This window comes from Lampetra planeri, chromosome 33, assembly GCF_965212315.1.
Source record: "Lampetra planeri chromosome 33, kcLamPlan1.2.h2, whole genome shotgun sequence".
NCBI classification, from domain to species: domain Eukaryota; kingdom Metazoa; phylum Chordata; class Hyperoartia; order Petromyzontiformes; family Petromyzontidae; genus Lampetra; species Lampetra planeri.
Window position 1 is genome coordinate 8,319,047 of NC_136139.1, and position 16,807 is coordinate 8,335,853.

The window sequence follows — 16,807 nt, forward strand, 5'->3', positions numbered from 1 at the left end:
CTGCTTGGACAAAGACCTCCATATGCTGTCTCCATCCCTCACGATATTGAAATGTGATAATACACCTTGCACCAGCACACGGGCTGAATTCACTGCTCCATCTCCTCAGTAAATCCTTTTCGGCATGCAGAGTTCCCTTTGGCTGCCATTCACTCGTTAGTCACGGTGACGAGATGTTAACAACATCGCCTAGTATATAAGAGTACGTGGGTTTGATCCCGACCCTGATATCTGTATATTTGTAACTAGGTTGTTGGGGGGCGCCTATGGCGCCTATGGCACCCCCAACAACCACAGCCTGCGGCACCCCCCAACAACCACAGCGTGCGGCGGCCCCCAACAGACTGGTCAAGTAAATCCTTACGATCCACTCGCACAGCGTGCGGTGGGCCTTCATCCAGCAGTGGATTTAAGCACCAAAAAACCTCGAGTACTAATGTAGTGGACAGAGCACGGCTTTCCAGTTTCATTGTTTGTCAGATGTAATTTTAAAAGAACTCACCTTCAACTACTTATTAACGTAATGTCTTGAGACACGAACGGATGTACAGCTGATAGTGAATTACGATTAAAAAACAAAAAAACACCGCGAACGGCTTTGCTGTACTTGAGGACTTTCAATAAGTCGAATGAGAGCGGCTTGATGCGGCTTACACTTAAAACTTTCACTCTACATTTCTTTTAGGAGGATCCCGCGATGTAACTGTAATGTGAATGAATGAGAATGTCTTTAAACTTTAGTTGTGATATTTACATTGACTTCTAAGAGCTATGACTTATTATTCAGTGAAAGAACTGTTAGGATTATTTGAAAGCTCTTAAGGGGTCTTTGGTTTCAAGTTTCATTTATTAGGTATAGCCCTGTGAGCCATGCGGCTCTTGAGTCGGGTGCAACCGCAACAAACAAAATATGAACACAGAACATCTGAAAGCGACGGAGCGCATCCCGGGAGCGCGAGCCTCGAGCGGCCATCAGTGGAAAGCACGGGACTCCATCAGGGCAGCAGTGGACGGAGCACAGCTTTGTCTCAGGGCAGCAGTGAAGAGAGCGCAACTCTCCCTCAGGGCAGCAGCGGACCGAGCACGGCTCTGCCTCAGGGCAGCAGTGGAGAGAGCGTGTCTGGCTCCCTCACGGCAGCAGTGGAGACAGCGCGGCTCTCCCTCAAGGCAGCAGTGGACGGAGCACGGCTCTCCCTCAGGGCAGCAGCGGAGCGAGCACGGCTCTACCTCAGGGCAGCAGTGGAGAGATTGCGTCTGGCTCCCTCACAACAGTAGTGGAGACAGCGCGGCTCTCCCTCAAGCCAGCAGTGGAGAGCACGGGGGTCCCTCAGGGCAGCAGTGGACGGAGCACGGCTCTGCCTCACTCTCACTCACCCGTCTCCTCTGAGCTGCATGCGATTGCGTGTGAGTGTAAGTGAGCTATGTGTATGAGTGAGCCGTGTGTGAGTAGATCGACTGTCAGCTTTCTGTGGCTGCGTCTTCGGCGCTGTGGCCGTGATGTTGCTGCTTCTCGGGCCTCCGAGGTGTGGGGCACACCACAACAGGAAGTGGCCAGCTTGCGGTCACGTAACGCACTTCAACCAATCCAGGGGTGTTAATCACAGTCACAGAAGGACAGATCTGGGCTATTATATATGTGTATTTACATGTTCTTCCCAGGGTCACATGGAATTTTCTCCGGGTCTCCAGTTTTTCCCTCCACATTTAGAATCAACATGCGTTTAGAGTTATTTTTGGCTGCTATAAATTTACACGTGACGATGAGCCACTTCGGTGAGCTATCATTTGTGGTCAGGTCGCTTCCGAAAAAGAGCAATATAGCTCAGTGGGCATTACCTGGTAACATTTAAAATAGTTCAGTTTATAGTGTAAATCGTCTTTACTATCAGCCATTATCTTTTCTGTAAAAGTCCACTTACTAAAATCCGATGACATTACCCTGAGTATCCTTACCTGTCTGCGAATGATACTTTGAGAGTAAAAAACAAATAAATGAAATATTGAACGTTATTTTTGTTTATCTTTCAGTTCATGTGCCCTTGCAGAAGCAGATGGCTGCATGAATGCCACTTGTTTTTTGCTAAATCTGGCCACCCCTCGAGTCAAACATCGTGCACTAATTTAAAATCACACGAGACAAATGGCATCTTCGTGTATGCCAAATTGTACTCAACGTCGAGGCTGCATTATCACATCGATCGTATTTATGTCCATGGGGACAAAGAGGGAACATCTGGTGTTTCTCTGCGCTGACCCCAAATTTACTTAAAGCTGCCGTCTTCATCTTTTTTTCAACTTTTGCTCTCAAAAGTGATGCGTGGAGGCAAAGTGTCAGGTCCACACACAACCCGTCATCTGTAATCACAAGCCAGACAAACATCCCCGTTTATAGCCAATGTCAGACTGTCGGTACAAGTGTAGTGGTGATACGCGCTGGGGTAGCGATCAGGTGCCAGCGCGTTGTGATTGGATGTGTGGGTGGTGACGCGCGCTGACGGTGAGGGATCAGGGGTCAGCGCGGGATCGTGGGTTGTGTGGTGTTGATTGGCTGGGTGCCGGTGACGTGCTGGTGTGGGAGTGATCGAGTGGCAGCGCGGCGTGATTGGTTGGTGAGTGAAAACACGCGTTGGGGAAAAAGGATCGTACAGATAGCGCGTTGTGATTGGTTCACTAACAAGCGATGCTCGCATCGAGGTCCGCATCCGCTCCGTCTCCCGGGAGGAACGACTATATAAGGGGATGCGCACAGGCGCACGGGGAGAGTGTAACCAGCGAAGACTGAAGACGGGAAGAAGAGCCAGGGCCCTGCGGTACCTAGTCCCGCTGTCCTGCGAGGACCGGGACTCTGTGTAACCCAGAGGCGGGGGTAGTGTGAGCATGCAGTGTCAGCATGCCGAGTGTGTAGCCGGGGCCTAGAGTCTACACGAGACGAGTGATGTGTGTGTAGCCAGAGGCATAGGGTCTACACGAGACGAGTCTATACAAGAAGAGTCTACACGAGACGAGTGATGTGTGTGTAGCCAGAGGCATAGGGTCTACACGAGACGAGTCTACACAAGAAGAGTCTACACGAGACGAGTGAGGTGTGTGTAGCCAGAGGTATAGGGTCTACACGAGAAGAGTCTACACGAGACGAGTGATGTGTGTGTAGCCAGGGGCATAGGGTCTACACGAGGCGAGTCTACACGAGACGAGTGAGGCGTGTGTAGCTAGAGGCTTGGAGTCTACACGAGTTCAGTACGGTGTGTTATAGGAAGAGAAGAGGTTGCGAGTTGTACCGGTGTCTGGTGACCGTACGCGGAAGAATAGAGACTACACGTTGTATCGAGATAAGTGAAGATTTAATAAAAGAAGTGTGTTACCCGTCAAGGAGTTTCCTGCCGTCATTTCCAATACTTCACAAGTGCTGGAAGTGAGCACCTATGAAGGTCCTCTGTAAACAAAGACAAAGATTCCCCCGTATATCCTTAAGACTTTTGGGCAAAGTGCTGTAAGAGAGCGCCTGTAAGCACACTACACAACATACACGCACATGAGTGTCGAAGAAACATTGCCCCTTTAAAACCCCATTCTGGTCCGAACAATTTAACATCAACAGTTTTTACTGTGTCCACGTGTTGTTATGATGTACCTAAAAAACAATTGCTTTTCAGCACCAAACACCACTTCTCAACAGGCCCGTTTAACAATCTGAAATAATTCAGTGATCTTTTCTAAGGTACCTGTGTGTATTTCTTGTACTGTCGGTGAGGTTTGGTGACATCAAATGGCTGGCCATCTAGATTTTTTAGTCCTGTACTGTATGCTGTCAAGATTTACGGTAATTAAATAATGGTAATAATGTAGCATCCCTTTGTCAATCCACTGTGATGGCCTCCTCACGTCATCTTGCCACTGGTCCAGGAATTGGCATTTGTGTTTGGGTGGCAGGAAATGATTTGTACAGGAATCAGATACCGGTATATTGTGTTAAAGTTTATTACAATATCCTGCACATCCTGCACAGTTTTAACAGACCTAGGCTGACCAAAAAATACGTCCGAGTTTTCGGTCTGTAGAAAAGGTGGCAACCTTACTCGGTTGTAGGGGGATGTTTGACCATACTTCACCACTCTGGTCAGTGCGGATTGATGACGGGGTGCAGTTCGGAGACCGGTCGATGTTAGCCATTGTCGGAAATCGAACTCGGGCCATCAGGTTCACAGCGCAGTGCGCTAACCACTGCACAATCACCCCACCCACAGCTTATATTCATAGCAATCAATTTAAACAGACGCAAAAACACACTGCGTCTCTACGGGCTGCCTGCCCATTTATTTACGCATGTTAACGCGACGAAGATAGATGCACGCACAATTATCCGTGCACGATGGCATGTGATGCCGCCGCCACGAAGCCGTTCGGCAGGCGCCCAAACCCCCGACTTCGCCACCACCAAACAACGGAGCCAACCCCGCGTCCCCCTCACCTCACCTCACACGAACACACCCGCACGCATTCCCCCCCCCCCATAGAGCTCCGAGGGGAGGTCACCTGGCCGACCGGTTTTTATCCGAGAAACCCTTATCGGGGTTAACTCTCACGGTTTCCGGCGATCAGGGAATTGGACGACCTCCCCCGTGCTACGTTGCGCCGCGGCGCTGCGACCAGCCGTAATATGGTGTGGTCGCGGCATGGGGCATTCGGCCACCGCGGTTGAGGTGCATTTTCCCCCCACACACACCCCCACGGGTCGACGGGGCAAGCAGGGGAGGGACGGGACAGCATGAATAGCGGGACCGCAGGAGCTGTTGCGCATAGTCATGGAGGGTTGGGATAATTACGCTTGAGCGCGCAGGCACCATTGTTAGGGGAGTTAAAGGATAAGGCTATTAGTATAAATAATTGGGAGAGGGGAGGCGCGCGAGGAGCCATGCACAGCTTCCCACGACGGGCCTTTGTGATGGACACCGCCGCATGAACCTCGATGATGGGGGCCTGTGTGAGAAAAGGATTGATTGGAATTTGCGCCGTGCAGGTCGCTCATTGATTAGCAGAACAAAGGCACCGCGGAGCTGCCTGGCCCGGGCGAGGGGGGCGCGTGCCATTGTTTGGAGTTCACGCCGCGCGGACAAAGGATTAATTAGCATAGCGAAGGCGCACGGTGCGTGGGAAGGGGGTAGGGGTCCGGGAATCAGGATAAATGGGGAGCGCCAAGGGGAAATCGGGTCTTGCTCCGAGAAGCCAACGTCCTGGACTGCCCCAGCTCTGCCCTCCGGACGTCCGTGCGACGTGTCGAGGCAAGCAGCGAGGAAAACCCACGGAACGTCGAGTGCCTCAAACCGTGAGTAAGGAGGTAAAAGTGTTTCGTGAACGATAAATAGGGAATAGGTTCCGGGCTAGTAGAGTAGGCAGCCTCGTCGATTCATACTGACTCAACAACCAGTCCCACGTAGCAGACAATAAATCATTAATAGCTGATCTTGGCCTCGTGTGATCTCGTGTTATAAGTGTGAACGCGTGTGGTACTGTGTATGCGTAAGCTCGCGGCGTGCGTAATCAGCGTACCCCAGGTGCGCGATCATAACGTGAGCGGCGAGCGCGGCGCAGAGCGGCGCAAGAGTGGGTATCGCGTGTGGAGCTGTATGTGTGTGTGCGCGCACGTTCACGACGGGTATAATACAGGTGCGCGATTCTAGCGTGAGTAGTCAGGGTTGAGTGAGTGCTGCGCAGAGCTGTGTGTGGGTGTGCGCGTACGTAATTAACCATGCCTACTACGCGGACCCGCGGGGGAGGGGAATCCTGGAGCGACGGCTCTCACCCCATGAGTGAAGAACGCAGCAGCGGTTCGCCTAGCAGCGAGGGGGCGAGTAATGAGGTTAACCCGGCCGTTAGGGGTACCGAGGGAGGGATCTCGGGGGCTAGCGACCCTCACATATTGGTGTCAGAAACGGGACGATCCCCCGCACCCCCAAGGGAAAGAGGCCCCCCAACCCAGATTAAAATCAAATGCACATTTACGGGCAAAGGAATTCCATCATGGAAATCGTTTGCCCGCAGCATCAGAGGGGCTAAAAAAGTTAATGGGTGGTCAGATGAGGAGGCGTTGCAGCAGTTAGAGTTACATTTAGATGGGCGGGCAGCTGACTTTGTGGAAGCTTTGCCCGCAAGCGCACAAAATCAGTGGGAAAAAGTAATGTGCGAACTCGAACGGCGCTTCGGCGCCTATGACGAGGAGGATGCGCAGACGGCCTTAGAGGCACGCCGCCGCCAACCCGGCGAAGATTTACGAGATTACGCCGAGGATGTACGCATGTTGACCCAGCTCGCGTACCCAGAGTACGAGGCCAAAATAATTGAGGGCCTCGCCGCCGGTAAAATCCAGCGATATTTGGCACACACCTCGTGGTGGCAGCCAAATGTCGACGGTACACGCCTCTCCTTTAACACCCTCGTCGAGCGCGCGCGCAAATGCGAGAAACTCTCGGGTGAGCGCGCGCAGCCTCGAGGGAGGGGACGAGAGTGCGCCGTAGCGAGCCTACTCTCCGACGAAGAGGAAGAGATCGCCATCGCAGTAAGGGGATGGGCAAGGGAGCCCCAGAGACCCAGCGAGAAAACCCCGGGGTGGGTAGCTGGGTTACAAGCCGGTATGGGAGATATGATAAACCAAGTAGGTGAGAGGGTAACCCAAATAGACGATAAAATGAGCCGAAATATGGTTAAGCTACAGTGTACCGTTGAGACTGAGATGGGGGAACTACGCTCGACAGTAGGGGGACTAGCCGGGAGGGTGTCCCAATTAGAGTCCGATTTGGGACAACTGCGTACTGGGGGAGGGAGAGGGAGCGGACAGGGGACCCGCTACGGAACCGCCACCCCTCCCCGGGCGTGTTATGTGTGCGATCGGCGAGGGCATCTCAGGAGGGACTGTCCGCAGGTCGCCCGAGCTAGACAAGAGCTAAGGTCAAACACTAAGGCCCCCCTAGAGAGGGGACCACCGGGGGGTCAAATCGACGTAGCCCCGACACAAACAAGCTGTGAGAATAATGGCGAGCGAGTGATCTCCACACAGGTTCCAGCAACAATGCCAACGGAAACGGTGACTCCTGACGACTGGCTGCGGGAGCTGGTGGCGGGGATCACGGGGGCCACGTCGCTGGTGGAAGGGGAGGTAAACGGAGTGCGTACCCGAATTCTGCTGGACACGGGGGCGGTGGCCTCGCTCGTGAGCGCAGCGCACTGCAGCGCGATCGGGGTCGACGTGCGTCACCTGCAGGCCCCGGACCACGCGCTGCACACGGCGAGCGGAGCCGGAATGGGGTTGCTAGGGAGAGCCACCCTAGAGGTCCGCATAGGCAGCCAGGTGTGCACCCAGGAGTTCTACGTGTCGAGTGCGTTGTGTCACGAGTGTATCGCAGGTACCGACCTCCTAGAACAATTGGGACTCAACGTGCAACCCCGCCAGCGATGCGCCACCATGGAGAGCAACGGCGAGCGGATACCGTTCCTGGGACGAGAACCGACGCGCCCCCGCTTCGCACCTGTGGCCGCTATCCTGGCGACGGCAGTCACCATCGGCCCGCTCACCGAGATGCTGGTGCCGGTGGCAACATCCCCCACCGACCCCGCGCTCCGACCATCAGGGGAGGTAATGCTAACTCCTCACCCGGAGTTGGCAAAACGGTATGGGGTTGTGGGATCCGCCACGTTGGTAAACGCAGATGGGGGCCGATTGTTTATGCGGATGTTTAACCCCCACAGTACCCCAGCGATACTGCGGCGGCGCACCCCGATAGCCACTGTACACCCCCTGCACGCACGCCACTCTAACGACTCGGTGTTCGCACTCTGGGCTGAAGACCCCGGTCGTCCTGAGGGTGACCAGGACCTGGCCTGGCGAGTCGGCCCGACTCCCCGAGCCGAGGTCATTCCCCTGCTCGACGCGTTACATGTACCATGGGCGGATTTACCTAAGGGAGAGGCCGATCGGCTGCGCAAGTTACTGCGGGAGTATGCCGACGTATTCAGTGAGCACGACTCGGACGTGGGTCGGACCGATCTTGTTAAGCACCAAATTGACACCGGTGCAGCCCGACCCATCAAACTCCCTGCGTACCGAGTGGGCGCACCCGAACGCGCCCAAATCAAAGAGGCAGTTGGGGACATGCTTCGTGATAACATAATTCAGCCCTCGGCGAGCCCCTGGTCAGCCCCAGTGGTACTAGTAACGAAAAAGGATGGGTCAACCCGGTTCTGCGTCGATTACCGTAAACTAAATGCAGTCACGCTCGGCGATGCCTTCCCCATACCCCGCATCGATGACACCTTCGACAGCCTCGCCGGAGCGCGATATTTTTCCACCCTCGATCTCGCGTCCGGGTACTGGCAGGTGGAGATGGCGGAGGAGGATCGGCCGAAAACCGCATTCACCACCCCGATGGGACTATTCGAGTTTCGAGTACTCCCGTTCGGACTCACCAATGCGCCTGCGACGTTCCAGCGGCTGATGGAGTTGGTGATGCGGGGCTTGCAATGGGAACAGTGCCTGATTTACTTGGACGATGTGATAGTGTTCAGTAGATCTTTGTCTGAGCATTGGTCCAGGCTACGAGAGGTGTTCCAGCGACTGCGAGCGGCTCATCTCAAGCTCAAGCCACGTAAGTGTTACATCGCACAACGCGAGGTGGGGTACCTCGGGCATCGCGTCAGCGAGGCAGGCGTGCACACCGATCCGGAGAAGGTACGCGCCGTAGTGGAGTGGCCACGGCCAAGGAATCTGACGGAGATCAGATCATTTTTGGGGCTCGCCACCTATTATCGTCGATTTGTAAAGGGATTCAGCGAGATTGCACGCCCCCTCACCCAACTCACCTCCCCTAAGCACCCCTACCAGTGGACGGGGGCCTGCCAGACGGCCTTCACCACTCTCAAAGACCACCTCACCCACGCCCCCACCCTCGCTTTCCCCGATTTTACCACCGATTTTATTTTGGACACCGACGCCTGCAGCAGCGGGCTGGGCGCGGTGTTGTCACAGGTACAGGATGGGACGGAACGAGTCATCGCGTACGCCAGCCGGACCTTGAGTGGGGCCGAGCTTAACTATTGCGTGACCCGCCAAGAGTTGTACGCCGTGATTTTCGCATGTAAGCAGTTCCGGCCGTATTTGTACGGCAGGAAATGTCGCGTACGCACTGACCATTATGCTCTGCAGTTCCTTCTTACATTCAAGGAGCCGCGGGGGCAGATGGCCCGGTGGTTGGCGCAGTTGCAGGAGTACAACCTGCAAATCGAGTATCGGGCTGGCCGGACGCATGCAAACGCGGACGCCTTGTCGAGGCGACCCACGGTGGACGCCGAGACAAGGGCGGAGGAGGCCTGCCCGTGTTTCACGGGGGGACGCTGCCGGCAGGCAACGGACCCCCGAGCGGCCGCGGCCACTGACCCCCCCCCAGCGAGAGAGAGTGCAGTGTGCGCCACAGAGGCCCTCACAGGTGGCACCGAGGATCCCGTCGACCGCACGGCAAGCGCGGGACCCGCGGCTCGGGACCCGATCGGACGGATCCAGGAGGACGTCGGCTGCGCCTTCCCGGGCCTGAACGACGAGCAGCTGAGACAGACCCAGCAGCGAGATCCCGATCTGGCGGCAGTGGAGGCGGCACTGCGGGAGGAAAAGAGCGCCCTACCAGGACCCTGGAGCGGTTTGTATGCCCGGTTGTGTGTGCAGAACGGAGTGGTACGGGAGTTAACCGAGGCCGGCCAGCCGGGGTGCATCTGTGTTCCTGCCCAGGTGCGACCCCAGCTGCTTCGGCTGGTGCATGACCACCCACTCGGGGGCCACGATGGGGAACGACGCACTCGAGAGACCCTGCGTCGCCAGTATCTCTGGCCCAAATTGGCACAAGACGTGGCGGCCTGGGTACAGGGCTGCCGCGCCTGTCAGCAGTGCGGGCCGAAACCGGCACGATACCAGGTACCCCTAAGGCCGTTCCGCGTCAGCCGCACGAATCAGCTGGTCGGGATTGACCTACAGGGGCCATTCCCGCGATCCCATCGAGGCAACCGATATATTCTCGTAGCGGTGGAGTACTTCACCCGCTACCCCGTGGCGGTGGCTATCCCGGATAAAACAGCCCTCGTAGTGGCCCGGGCCTTCGTGGAAAACTACGTACTTAAGTGCGGGATCCCCGAACGAGTCATTACCGACCAGGGTAGTGAATTCGAGGCCGAACTATTCCAGGCGCTGTGCCGAGAGTTCGGGATCCAGAAGGACCGAACCACGGCGTATCACCCCCAGGCGAACGGGATGGTAGAGAGGATGAACCAGACTCTGGCCGGGAAGCTTAAACGCATGGCGGCCGCGAATCAACAGGACTGGGACGAACACCTCCCCTACGCCCTGTTCGCCTACACCACCGCCGTTCACACATCTACAGGACAGACCCCGTTCCTAATGATGTTTGGTCGCGAGTCTCGCCTGCCCGCAGATCTGCTGTTCGGTGTCCCCCAGCCGCAACGGGAGGAAGGGAGCCACCCCGCGGAGCACTTGCTGGAGACCCTCCGAGGGGCCAGGGGCCGAGCCTACCCGCACGGAGAGGCCGCGCACCAGCGGCAAGAGCAGGGCGCCCGACCCCGTATGGAGCCCCCCTTCTACACTGCGGGCTCCGAGGTGTGGCTGTACACTCCCCGCGTCGGTGCCGGACAGGTGGGGAAGCTGACCACCTACTGGCGAGGACCCTGGATTGTGAGACGGCAGATCTCACCATGGACGGTGCTGATTCAGGGAGGAGAGAGGGGCCGGGAGATGGTGGTCAACATCCGCCGACTGAAGCCGTGGCGAGCAGCCCCCGAGGGGGGGAGCCCCGCCGTCCAAGTACCCCGAAACCCCGGGGTCCCCCCACCCCCCGTGCCCGGGGGCCTCGCGCAGTATATGGGCCCCACGGAGCCCCGGGCTCCGAGGGGCCCCGGGCGGGGCCGGGGGCGACGAGGACGGCGGCCACTAAACCCTTCCGCTGCTGAGTTTGTGCCCCAGCCCACAGGTGCCGGAGGACGGGGAGAGCCGCTGGAGTGGAGGAGGAGACCGCCGCAGGAGCTACAGAGGACGGAACCACCCGCCACGAGGCCAGCCACCAGGTCCGGACGGATCCCCCGAACCCCGCAACGTTTCCTCGTGGGCGCGGCCCAAGCGAGGTGCTCCAGTCAACCCGGGACGGGGACTGGCACCTCGGGGGGCTATGTGATGCCGCAGCCACGAAGCCGTTCGGCAGGCGCCCAAACCCCCGACTTCGCCACCACCAAACAACGGAGCCAACCCCGCGTCCCCCTCACCTCACCTCACACGAACACACCCGCACGCATTCCCCCCCCCCCATAGAGCTCCGAGGGGAGGTCACCTGGCCGACCGGTTTTTATCCGAGAAACCCTTATCGGGGTTAACTCTCACGGTTTCCGGCGATCAGGGAATTGGACGACCTCCCCCGTGCTACGTTGCGCCGCGGCGCTGCGACCAGCCGTAATATGGTGTGGTCGCGGCATGGGGCATTTGGCCACCGCGGTTGAGGTGCATTTTCCCCCCACACACACCCCCACGGGTCGACGGGGCAAGCAGGGGAGGGACGGGACAGCATGAATAGCGGGACCGCAGGAGCTGTTGCGCATAGTCATGGAGGGTTGGGATAATTACGCTTGAGCGCGCAGGCACCATTGTTAGGGGAGTTAAAGGATAAGGCTATTAGTATAAATAATTGGGAGAGGGGAGGCGCGCGAGGAGCCATGCACAGCTTCCCACGACGGGCCTTTGTGATGGACACCGCCGCATGAACCTCGATGATGGGGGCCTGCGTGAGAAAAGGATTGATTGGAATTTGCGCCGTGCAGGTCGCTCATTGATTAGCAGAACAAAGGCACCGCGGAGCTGCCTGGCCCGGGCGAGGGGGGCGCGTGCCATTGTTTGGAGTTCACGCCGCGCGGACAAAGGATTAATTAGCATAGCGAAGGCGCACGGTGCGTGGGAAGGGGGTAGGGGTCCGGGAATCAGGATAAATGGGGAGCGCCAAGGGGAAATCGGGTCTTGCTCCGAGAAGCCAACGTCCCGGACTGCCCCAGCTCTGCCCTCCGGACGTCCGTGCGACGTGTCGAGGCAAGCAGCGAGGAAAACCCACGGAACGTCGAGTGCCTCAAACCGTGAGTAAGGAGGTAAAAGTGTTTCGTGAACGATAAATAGGGAATAGGTTCCGGGCTAGTAGAGTAGGCAGCCTCGTCGATTCATACTGACTCAACAACCAGTCCCACGTAGCAGACAATAAATCATTAATAGCTGATCGTGGCCTCGTGTGATCTCGTGTTATAAGTGTGAACGCGTGTGGTACTGTGTATGCGTAAGCTCGCGGCGTGCGTAATCAGCGTACCCCAGGTGCGCGATCATAACGTGAGCGGCGAGCGCGGCGCAGAGCGGCGCAAGAGTGGGTATCGCGTGTGGAGCTGTATGTGTGTGTGCGCGCACGTTCACGACGGGTATAATACAGGTGCGCGATTCTAGCGTGAGTAGTCAGGGTTGAGTGAGTGCTGCGCAGAGCTGTGTGTGGGTGTGCGCGTACGTAATTAACCATGCCTACTACGCGGACCCGCGGGGGAGGGGAATCCTGGAGCGACGGCTCTCACCCCATGAGTGAAGAACGCAGCAGCGGTTCGCCTAGCAGCGAGGGGGTGAGTAATGAGGTTAACCCGGCCGTTAGGGGTACCGAGGGAGGGATCTCGGGGGCTAGCGACCCTCACACACAACCAGTCACATCTGGCAGGCTGTCACAAGCTGGACTGCGCCGCGCGCATGCTCGCTGTGCGACTCCGAGGCTGTGTGCGGTCACACGACAAGCCCCTGGCACCACGGGCTGGTTCAACCAGTGCAGCGTGAACCCCAACCACCCACCCACCCACCACTCCTGTTCTGGCTGCTTTTTTGTATGCATGTATGTTGAACTTCTTTGGCACCGCACGTCGCCAACCGTGCTAAATCGGAGGTGCGGGGAGAGGGAAGGACGACAAACTAAGCACAGCAAGAAGCAGTTCTAAATAAATGAATTGTTCTGTCTCACGGCAGGTGTGGGGGTGTGCGTACACAGGAATTTCCTGTATTGATGTTGAGTTTGGTCACGTGACCAGGAAGTTACGATTTGACATCCTCTAAGCCATGCGGCAGGGTGTCAGCCATTACACAGAGTATAAATGGAGGCACACATAGCGTCTCAGTGAAGACAGGTGCATCTGTTCATTGTGGAACTTTAAGAAGCATTGTCTGTAAGATCGTTATGTTGTTATAATACTGGGAATACTGTTATAATGATAGAATGGCCTTTATAACGCTGTTAAATTGTTATGATAAATATGAGGCCTAGTTAACAACGAAGCCTGCCACTTGTATTATTGTGAATGTTACTTGTAATTGAATAAGTCGAGTCAGACTTGTACCCATGTAACCTTATTGCGATTTTGAGAGCAAGGATGACAAACTATCTCACCCACAGTTCAGTGTTATGTGCAGTGCTGTACATTTAGGCTGCAGTATGGTGATTATACGATGTGACCTTATTTAATACAGTAGCTTATTCTCTTGTATAGCTATTCAGTACTAATATAGGTGCCTGGTCCATCCAGGATCTATTGTTGAGTTTCATGCTAAGACAATGTTATGATGCTGTAGTGTTCATTCATTGTATTGATATTCCAAGTATTAACATGCTGTATTTTGTGCTGTTTATCCATCAGTTTTACCTCGTTCAATTCATTAAATACGTTTGGAGTCGGATGTTCACCCTGGCTCTGAAGGTTTATTGAATGCGAGGTTATCTACTCGGATAGTGGTGCAACGTAGCGCACAGCAAGGCTGAGACATGCATTTTCAATCGAGATTTAAAAGTGCATCATGGCTTCCTAACGTCAGGAGGAGAATTCCAGACGGCCGCAGAAGCGCATCTGAACACACGCGATGCGGTGACCGTCTTTGCTTCGATGTCCAGCCAAAAGCCGCTGCGAGGATGACCGGAATTCGCGTGATGGCTTATGTTCCTTGACGAAATCAGCAATGTGTTTTTTCAGTTTGAAATGCGGCTTAAAAAAAAAGCCACGGTTTTACAGCAACCGGTATTAAGCGTGCCGAATGGCACCCGTGTGCGCTTTGCTCTGTGGACTACTTGAAAATGTGCCCGCCTTGTGTGAATGGGTGCAAGCAAAAGGTTGGTCTCCGTTTGTTGACATGGATTTGTTTTGTCATTTGCTTGCAGGCCCTGGGCAGCAGTGAGCAAAACAATTGCACAGTATGTATGTTTATTGTTTTCGCACCGTACGTAGCCAACCGTGCTAATCGGAGGTGTGGGGTGGGGGGGTAAGGACAACAAACTAAACACAACAATAAATCCATCTGGTCATCTGGCTAACTGGCCACAGGAAAATGGAGACTAGCACACAAGCACATCAAGTTAGATTTTGCCTCGGACTAAGCAAGCATGCATTCTGTGAGCAGATCTTTATTTCTGATGGATCGTATCTGGGAATCCCCCCTCCCTTCGACCACCAACTCCACACCACATTCAGATGGTGGAGGCGGAGGGGTGTGTGAATATATATTTTTTATTCCGGAGTATTACTTCTCCGCTGCTGCTGCTGCTTCACCGGGGGGCTGTTTCATTGCTTTCATGGCTTTATTTTGGTGATTTCGAAAAGTTTTTTGGGGTTTGGCTATGTTTGTTTGTTGTAGTACGGAGTAAGACTGATGGCCTTAATCTAAGTTGTCTTGTGGTTGTTGTTGTTTGACTTGCATCCCACTGGGATTTTTGCACACAGCGTTGGTGTGTAACGGTGCTTTCTCTGCAATATTTTGCTGTCTTTTCTTGGATTTTCTGTTTGCACAGTCACATATTCACTTTAAGATGTTTTCTTGTTCATGTTTTTGTTTGTTGCGGTTGCACCCGATTCAAGAGCCGAATGGCTCACAGGGCTCTACCAAATAAATGAACTTAAAGCTCAGCCCCACGGGACAGCTCCACGCTGAAATGATTAACGATTCTATTCTCCGTGGCTGGTGCTGGTGAGCACGTGCGACGATACGCATGCTCACCAGCAACACAACGAGGGCGGGCCCTGTCTGGAATAACTCACTGGCGACGCCGTTGCCGCAGCGGACGCTTGAGAGGGCAGAAGAGTCGATAGCGTGGGCTGGTCGCGGGCTCACAACAATTGCCCGACACGGCTGCAGCACGCTTACTTTCAAATTACGGACGTGCCAATAAGCAATCTGATGGCGGACCCCCTTGTAGTCCATATATCTCTTAGAATTTCTAGGTTTCTGAGAAATTTGTTTCGTGTTGGACCGTGTTAAAGTACTGTATTAACTGGAGATATATGTCACGTTTCTGCTTCGGTGAAGTTGTCCCAAAAGGTAACGACTTTGCCTTGCATTTACTTTTTCACGACACTGTTCATGGAAGGGCCTCCAGGAAAGGAAGCACAAAAGACCCCTCCTAGGGAGGTGTTTTGGCCTACTCTTCCAAGCTGGCCAGACGTCTTGGAGGAGGTGGCAGTCACCCACACCTTACCCCACTGCACGCAGCACTTCCGATCATTAACTGTCGTCCATGATGGACTTAGTGGCGCCACGGTGGCGAGATGTTAACTACCTCGCCTGGTATACAGGAGGTCGATCCCGACCCTGACACCTGTATATTGGGACCCTTTGGCTACACCCATTTCAAACCTTTTAAAACCCGTCTGCATCAGCAGCAAACCATGCTTTCCTACCTGATGACGGATGCTTGTGTTGCGCCCGAAACGTCGTGATTTATTTTATTTTATACCTACGTGACTTTACCGAAAGAACCAAAGAGTATGTATATTGGGAGTTTACACGTTCTCCCTGTGGTCATGTGGATTTTTCTCCGGGTCCTCCGGGTTTTCCCTCTAACATTTAGAAACATGCGTTTAGAGTATTTGGCTGGTAAACATTTCCACACGATAGGTCACTGTGTTGAACTATCATTTATCGCCAGGTCTAAACTAAGCAAAACATTTTAGATTTTATTAGGTAAGGCACAACTGAGCTATACGGTGAAATAAAAAATAGCTTTAGTTTAGTTTCTTTAGTTTAGTGGTGTAGCCATTGATACTGTTGGATGTGCTGAAGCAGTGGTGGGGTGGGAAGTTGAGAAATGGTTGTGCCTGGAGATCGAATCAAACCGGCGACATCCGGATATCAAACTGTGTCCACTGTGCGAACCATCGCTCCACAGCAGCACGAGTGAGTCTATACACACAATGACAGGTTCCAATGAAAAACAACAGATAAACTACTACTATTAACCGTTGCTAACTCTTTTTATTTTACCAGGTAAGGCCCACTGAGCTGCATAGCTCCTTTTCAGAAGCCACCTGGCTGCAAATGATAGCTCACTGAAGTGGCTTATCATCACGTGGAAATTTGAAGCAGGCAAAAATAACTCTAAACGCATGTCGATTCTAAATGTGGAGAGAAAAAGTGGAGGGCCCGGGGAAAAATCCACGTGACCACGGAGAGAGAGACACACAAACTCCAAATATACAATGAAAAGTAAAAACAGGCCTTTTCACTGCCAAGGAGAAGAACGCTGAGATCTTCATTTCCTGCTAAGCGACGGTGAAAACCTGTTATTTTTAGTGTAGAAATTAGTTTGCTTTATGATCAATAATGAAACAAAAAACCGACTAGGCTACGTTGCACACAGCAACAGCTTTAAAAAGGTACAGCTCTCACGGGGAACGTGAACCGGAATATTTCTACGAAGATCAATAAGGCGTAAGTAAT